Here is an 8,595-nt window from a genome sequence, read left to right on the forward strand (position 1 = left end):
TCCATATCTGTCCATTCTGTCCATTCTGTTCAAATTGGTCTCTGAAAAACGTATTCCTTGCAAAGCTGAAAGCTTCTCCGAGATAACAACCATATTGTGGTTCAAGTTCTGAATATCCACAGTCTGAGTGCTGACAGCTTTGCCCACCACTCCAATCATATCAGGCAGCTTTGTGGGGCTTTGAACAGCTGTCACCGTTGTCTGATTTCCTCGATATACCAGGGCAATGCCTAATCCAATCAGCAAAAGTCCTGTAATCATGGTTCCGAAGAGGTAGATATCTTCAATGTCCTCCACAGAAAGAATCGCCAGGCACACGACTCGCCACCGCTCCCACGCGTCCATCGTGTAACCAGCCGCAAATGTTCCGGCAGGACAGACGGGTTCCCCCGAACCCAGGCTTCTCGTCGAGAGAACCGTGTCAATTTCGTTAGGAGACCAGTTTATCAATTCCATGCTTTTTTTAGTTTAGAAAGTAATGCAGGGAGAGTCTCTTCAAAAAGTACAGTAGACAAGACAAGACAAAGAAGCACAACCAGGGAAAAAAAGGAGGGAGAGGGGAGAGCAGAGAATGCGACCGCCTTCCGTGGAAGCACGGAGAAGAAAAGACAGTCGTGCTTTCAACTACCCTGTCTTTTTTTCTTTCTCCAAGGTAATAAGATTTTAAAAAGTCATTTTAACTAAAGACTTTTCCATCAAGAAAAACTTGTAGCTGGACTGACACTCAAGACTTTTTCCATTCATGCTAATTTTAGACATGTTTTAAATCCATTGATGTGGAATCCACAATATAAGCCCCTCTGAATTAGCTGCTACTAAAGAAACAATAATGTACACTTTTTGGATAAAATGATTGTGGATATCTAACCATAACACCCATATGTGCTTGTTGAACATCCCATCCCATCCCATCCCATCCCCGCCTTTGCTGTTATCATAAACTTCACTCTTCTGGAAGACTTTCCACTCAATTTTGGAGCATTGCTGTGGTGGATTTGTGTTAGGCACTGATGTTGGGACGTCTCGCATGCCTGGTGTGGATTATAACACTACAACATCCAGAGTATAGAATTGTGTGCCTTCAACTTCGTGGCAATAGTTTGCAGAAGATTCAATAGTGGTTTGATGGTCAGGTGTCCACATAGTTTTGGTCATATAATGTATTTCATGCCTTGCAGCTAATCAGCAGATCTGTAGTATTTTAATTTCCCCCATACTTTGCACCACTGTATTGCTTTTGGTGGTTATTTATGGGCTTTAAATTATTCGTATCCTTTTAAATGTAGTTGGAATCGAGCTCTTAAGGTGATGATACATGGGGCGACTTTTTGGGCAGTGTTGCTCGGTAATCACTCTTCAACACTTTCCCATTGAGATTGGGGCAACATCATTTCTATTTGAACAATTTTGATCGTTTTGGGCAACTTTTTAAGATCATCCAATCAGAGTGCTAGCAGTGAATCACATGACCACCTGAGAGCTTCTGAAATTTTCAACAAAGATGGTGGTGTCTCACTCAATGGCAGTGGAGCGAAGAAAAAGAGAGATGGCATATCTTTTTATGGCGGTAAGTTGTTGTGTGTAAACCCAAAGTGGTGAATTTACCTCATCAAACACTTAGAAAACCAACAGACATCTATTTTTATGCTCAGGTTGGAATTAAGACATCGATTTTCTTCAGCTAAGCGTAAACTGCTGTTAGCTAACCACTGCTCCATAGAGATTGAATGGGATTTCACTAACTAGTGGTGGTTTATGTTAGCATAGCTGAAAGGTATCGCTAGCTATGTAGGGATAACGTTAGCTTTCTTATGTCAAGTTAAAAGTGACGGGCAGCTCATGATTTTTTTTTCTTTTTTGTGAGCTGTAAAAGAGATTGTCAAATTATTGTCTGATCTAATTCATATACAAAGCACGACTACTTGTGGAACCCGAGGGTGAAACAGGACAAACTTCGGGATCTAAAAAAAGAAAGAAAGCCTTTCAGGAGCTCTGCCACGCCCTTTTCCTCCTCAGCATCATCTCCTGCTCCATGTCCTTTTGTCTTTTTTGCTGAGATGAGAATTAAACGATGATGTTTTTGTGATGGATGTGTCAGTTATTAGTTATAGCAGATGTGATTGAGGCGAGTAGCATTTTAAAGAGATTTAAAAAGTGTTTATTATGAACAGAATAATGTGGTTATTTTGACTTATAAATGTTAAAATAATGGTAAATTATCTTTTGACCAGAGGATCTATTCAGTTTTGTTCTAGAAGTGAGACTTACTTGAGTGAAATAAAGACTGAAGCCAAGACAAAAGTGACAAATGTTTCAGTGTCCCTTTGCTGGCAACAGTGCCCAGAAAGTTGCCCCATGTATCATCAGCTTTAGTGTCATCATCAATACCCAGCCATTGGCTGGCTGAAGCTCAGATGAGTGGAGAAACAAATTCAAGCAAATTAGAACACAAGATTTCACAAGATTCTGGAAGTCTGGCATGGGCATTTGGAAAACTAAACTTATAAATACAAATATAATTGTAAAACTCAGTGTGGTGTAAACATCAGGTGATGATGAAACAGCGGGACGTGCTGGATGACTGGCTGAGCTCACCTTTGGTTGCCCATGGCTCTGGCTCAAACAGCTCTATTTATTCCCCCTCAGCTCACCTTGATCTGACTTTGCTGTGAGACTGAACCTCTTGACTCGATCTGTGGCACCACCATGTGGCTGCATCTGACTAAAACAGTCTCTCAAGATACACTGTATACACAATATCAACATACTGTAAACAGTCCTCACAGGAAAATTGTGAAAAGTCCATGACGTTATTGTGAAATCTAGGCCACGTTGTGTTGCCATTTCCACATGACTGATTGATTCATCTTTGGACTCTTAATGGTCTATCCATTAACACACTCACACTACTTTCTCTGAGACACACTCCTCCACTCCTTAAAATACTCCTCCCAGGAGGCACGGGAGCACTTTCAGAGGCATGCTAATCTCGATGCTGCATCACTTCCTCATTATTTAACCCACTGATCTTTCATTAATGCATTAAAATCTCCAGTCTGCTTATTCAGCCCAATAAAATCAGTTTGATTTCTCAGACCTGTTTCTAACAGTGTTTCTAATGCACCCTTGATGAATCTCTGCTACTCCTTGGTTGATTGTACTTGGATGTATTTGGCAAATTATGACCTCAATTGACTGTTTTAGCATTTTACACTGAAAATGTTTGTAAAAATGTACACCAAAAGCATCTTTGAAGTGGTGGTAAGTATAGGCACTGTTAACACTGTTGTCAGTGTTGTTGCTGTAGATGTTGGTACTTTTAGAACTGGTGCAGAAACTGTTGTTAGTAATGGTGCCAATGTTGTTGGTTTGCATGCTGGCACTGTTGTGTTCAAATGTTGTCACTCTGAAATATTGGAACTGTTGTTGGTAAATGTTGGTAGAGTTGTTGTTAAATGTTGGCACTGTTTGGCCATAATTGGTACCGTTGCTGGTAAAGGTTGTCTATATTGGTCACGCTTCATCTACCACCACCTTGCTAGGCCTGTCACAGCTTCCCCAGACAAACAACCATTCACACCCATGGGCCGTTCAGTGTAGCCAGTTAACCAAACTGTACATCTTTGGGGGGAAACTGGAGCAAACCCACATAAATACAGAGAGAACATGCAAACTCCACACAGAAAGGCCCCCATCGGTCACTGATCTCGAACCCAGAACCTACTTAATGTGAGGCAACAGTGCTACTCACTGCACCACCTGTGTGTTGTTTGTATGTTGGTAAATACTGGAATTGTTGTTGGTAAATGTTGGCACTGTTTTTTTCAAATGTTGCAACTTAATTATGGCACTGTTTGGGCATAATTGGGACTGTTGCTGGTAAATATTGGTGGTAAAAGTTTGTCGTAAAAGTCAGCACTACTGGGGAATGTTGGCCTTGTTGTTAATAAAAGTTGGCACTGTTCTTAGTATTGTAGCTGTTATTAATAAATGTTAGCAGTGTTGATAGATGTTGGCATTGTTATTGGTAAATGCTGGTGCTTTTTTTTTCCTCAAATATTGACACTGTTAAATATTGGAACTCAATTATGGCACTCTTTGGCCAGAATTACCTCACCCAACTTTGTTGTTTTCATGTTTTCACCTCTGATTGTTTGTTACTTGCAAAAATCGGAGATTTTTGTTGCATGTTGATCTGTCGATTTGTCCATTTGTTTGTTTGTTTATTGGTGCTCTAACATCGTCATTTCTTGACCGATCTTCACCAAAATCCACAGGACAACTCACTAGGGTCACACAAAGACATGATTAGTTTTTGGTGGGTCAAGGTCACCAAGGTCAAATCTTGTAAACACACCAAATCGGCCATAACTTCCGTTTCTTTGTGATTTTCGCAAGTATCGTGCTCTGCATGACTTTTCATTTGTGTGTTTATTTGTTCCCAACATACAGTAGTGCTTGAAAGTTTGTGAACCCTTTAAAATTTTCTATATTTCTGCATAAGTATGAACTAAAACATCATCAGATTTTCACACAAGTCCTAAAAGTAGATAAAGAGAACCCAGTTAAACAAAGGAGACAAAAATATTATACTTGGTCATTTATTTATTGAGGAAAATGATCCAATATTATCTCATCTCATCTCATCTCATTATCTCTAGCCGCCTTATTCTGTTCTACAGGGTTGCAGGCGAGCTGGATCCTATCCCAGCTGACTACGGGTGAAAGGCGGGGTTCACCCTGGACAAGTCGCCAGGTCATCACAGGGCTGACACATAGACACAGACAACCATTCACACTCACATTCACACCTACGGTCAATTTAGAGTCACCAGTTAACCTAACCTGCATGTCTTTGGACTGTGGGGGAAACCGGAGCACCCGGAGGAAACCCACGCGGACACGGGGAGAACATGCAAACTCCACACAGAAAGGCCCTCGCCGGCCACGGGGCTCGAACCCGGACCTTCTTGCTGTGAGGCGACAGCGCTAACCATTACACCACCATGCCGCCCCATATTACATATCTGTGAGTGGCAAAAGTATGTGAACCTTTGCTTTCAGTATCTGGTGTGACCCCCTTGTGCAGCAATAACTGCAACTAAACATTTGCAGTAACTGTTGATCAGTCCTGCACACCGGCTTGGAGGAATTTTAGCCCATTCCTCCATAGAACAGCTTCAACTCTGGGATGTTGGTGGGTTTCCTCACATGAACTGCTTGCTTCAGGTCCTTCCACAACATTTTGATTGGATTAAGGTCAGGACTTTGACTTAGCCATTCCAAAACATTAACTTTATTCTTCTTTAACCATTCTTTGGTAGAACGACTTGTGTGCTTAGGGTCATTGTCTTGCTGCATGACCCACCTTCTCTTGAGATTCAGTTCATGGACAGATGTCCTGACATTTTCCTTTCGAATTCGCTGCTATAATTCAGAATTCATTGTTCCATCAATGACGGCAAGCCGTCCTGGCCCAGATGCAGCAAAACAGGCCCAAACCATGATACTACCACCACCATGTTTCACAGATGGGATAAGGTTCTTATGCTGGAATGCAGTGTTTTCCTTTCTCCAAACATAACGCTTCTCATTTAAACCAAAAAGTTCTATTTTGGTCTCATCCATCCACAAAACATTTTTTCCAATAGCCTTCTGGCTTGTCCACATGATCTTTAGCAAACTGCAGATGAGCAGCAATGTTCTTTTTGGAGAGCAGTGGCTTTCTCCTTGCAACCCTGCCATGCACACATTGTTGTTCAGTGTTCTCCTGATGGTGGACTCATGAACATTAACATTAGCCAATGTGAGAGAGGCCTTTGGTTGCTTAGAAGTGACCCTGGGGTCCTTTGTGACCTCGCCGACTATTACACGCCTTGCTCTTGGAGTGATCTTTGTTGGTCGACCACTCCTGGGGAGGGTAACAATGGTCTTGAATTTCCTCCATTTGTACACAATCTGTCTGACTGTGGATTGGTGGAGTCCAAACTCTTTAGAGATGATTTTGTAACCTTTTCCAGCCTGATGAGCATCAACAACACTTTTTCTGAGGTCCTCAGAAATCTCCTTTGTTCGTGCCATGATACACTTCCACAAATGTGTGTTGTGAAGATCAGACTTTGATAGATTCCTGTTCTTTAAATAAAACAGGGTACCCACTCACACCTGATTGTCATCCCATTGATTGAAAACACCTGACTCTAATTTCACCTTCAAATTAACTGCTAATCCTAGATGTTCACATACTTTTGCCACTCACAGATATGTAATATTGGATCATTTTCCCCAATAAATAAATCTCATCTCATCTCATTATCTCTAGCCGCTTTATCCTTCTACAGGGTCGCAGGCAAGCTGGAGCCTATCCCAGCTGACTATGGGCGAAAGGCGGGGTACACCCTGGACAAGTCGCCAGGTCATCACAGGGCTGACACATAGACACAGACAACCATTCACACCTACGGTCAATTTAGAGTCACCAGTTAACCTAACCTGCATGTCTTTGGACTGTGGGGGAAACCGGAGCACCCGGAGGAAACCCACGCGGACACGGGGAGAACATGCAAACTCCGCACAGAAAGGCCCTCGCCGGCCCCGGGGCTCGAACCCAGGACCTTCTTGCTGTGAGGCGACAGTGCTAACCACTACACCACCGTGCCGCCCAATAAATAAATGACCAAGTATAATATTTTTGTCTCATTTGTTTAACTGGGTTCTCTTTATCTACTTTTAGGACTTGTGTGAAAATCTGATGATGTTTTAGGTTATATTTATGCAGAAATATAGAAAATTTGAAAGGGTTCACAAACTTTCAAGCACCACTGTAACTCTAAAATTAGTGAACGGATTTGGATTAAATTTGGTGTACAGCTTTAATATCATAATAAATTCAAGTGTTTTCATTTTGATGTTGATAATTTGGCTTGGCGGAGGTATACACTCTACTGAGTGCCCTTCTAGTTGGGACTGTTGCTCGTAAATGTTGGTAGTAAATGTTAACAATAAAAGTTGGCACTATTGGGGAATGTTGGCACTGTTCTTAGTATTTATTGTAACTGTTGTTAATAAATGTTAGCAGTGTTGTTGGTAGATGTTGGTACTGTTGGTGGGAGATGTTGGTAAATATCAGTAATGTTGGCACTGTTGCTGGCTCTGTTGTTGATAAATGTTTGTACTTTTGTTGGTAAATTTTGGTGCTCTTGGTGATAAATGTTGGTAGTGTTGTTGGCAGATGTTGGTAGTGATGTTGGTACTGTTGTTGGTAAATGTTAGCACTGTTGGTGATACAGTGTCTTGCAAAAGTATTCATCCCCCTTGGTGTTTGTCCTGTTTTGTCGCATTACAAGCTGGAATTAAAATGGATTTTTGGGGGGTTAGCACCATTTGATTTACACAACATGCCGACCACTTAAAAGGTGAAAATTGTTGTTTTATTGTGACACAAACAATAATTAAGATGAAAAAACATAAATCTGGAGTGTGCATAGGTATTCACCCCCCCACCCCCCCAAAGTCAATACTTTGTAGAGCCACCTTTTGCTGCAATTACAGCTGCAAGTCTCTTGGGGTATGTCTCTATTAGCTTAGCATATCTAGCCACTGGGATTTTTGCCCATTCCTCAAGGCAAAACTGCTCCAACTCCTTCAGGTTAGTTGGGTTGCGTTGGTGTACAGCAATCTTCAAGTTATGCCACAGATTCTCAATTGGATTGAGGTCTGGGCTTTGACTCGGCCATTCCAAGACATTTAAGCATTTCCCTTTAAACCACTCCAGTGTAGCTTTAGCAGTATGTTTAGGGTCATTGTCCTGCTGGAAAGTGAACCTTCATCCCAGTCTCAAATCTCTGGCTGACTCAAACAGGTTTTCCTCCAGAATTGCCCTGTATTTAGTGTCATCCATCTTTCCTTCAGTCCTGACCAGCTTTCCTGTCCCTGCAGATGAAAAACATCCCCACAGCATGATGCTGCCACCACCATGCTTCACTGTAGGAATGGTGTTCTCAGGGAGATGGGTTTGTGCCACTCATGGCATTTCCCGTGATGGCCAAAAAGTTCAATTTTAGTCTCATTTGACCAGAGAATCTTCTTCCATGTGTTTGGGGAGTCTGCCACATGCTGTTGGGCAAACTCCAAACATTTTTTCTTATTTTTTTTCTTTGAGCAATGGCTTTTTTTTGGGTCACTTTTCCATAAAGCCCCGCCCACTCTGTGGCGAGTACGGCTTAAAGTGGCCCTATGGACAGATACTTCCATCTCTGCTGTGGATCTTTGCAGCTCCTTCAGTGTTCTCTTTGGTGTCTTTGTTGCATCTCTGATTAATGCCCTCCTTGCCCGGTCTGTGAGTTTTGGTGGGCAGGGACTTCTCTGGTCAGGTTTGTAGTGGTGCCATATTCTTTCCATTTTGCTATAACGGATTTAATGGAGCTCCGTGGGATATTCAAAGTTTGGGATATTTTTTATAACCCAACCCTGATCTATACTTCTCCACAACTTTGTCTCTGACCTGTTTGGAGGCTCCTTGGTTTTCATGTTGCTTGCATAGTCGTGTTGCAGAGTTAGGGTCCTTCCAGAACAGGCGGAGTTATACAGACATCA

This window comes from Neoarius graeffei, chromosome 13, assembly GCF_027579695.1.
Source record: "Neoarius graeffei isolate fNeoGra1 chromosome 13, fNeoGra1.pri, whole genome shotgun sequence".
Lineage (NCBI taxonomy): Eukaryota > Metazoa > Chordata > Actinopteri > Siluriformes > Ariidae > Neoarius > Neoarius graeffei.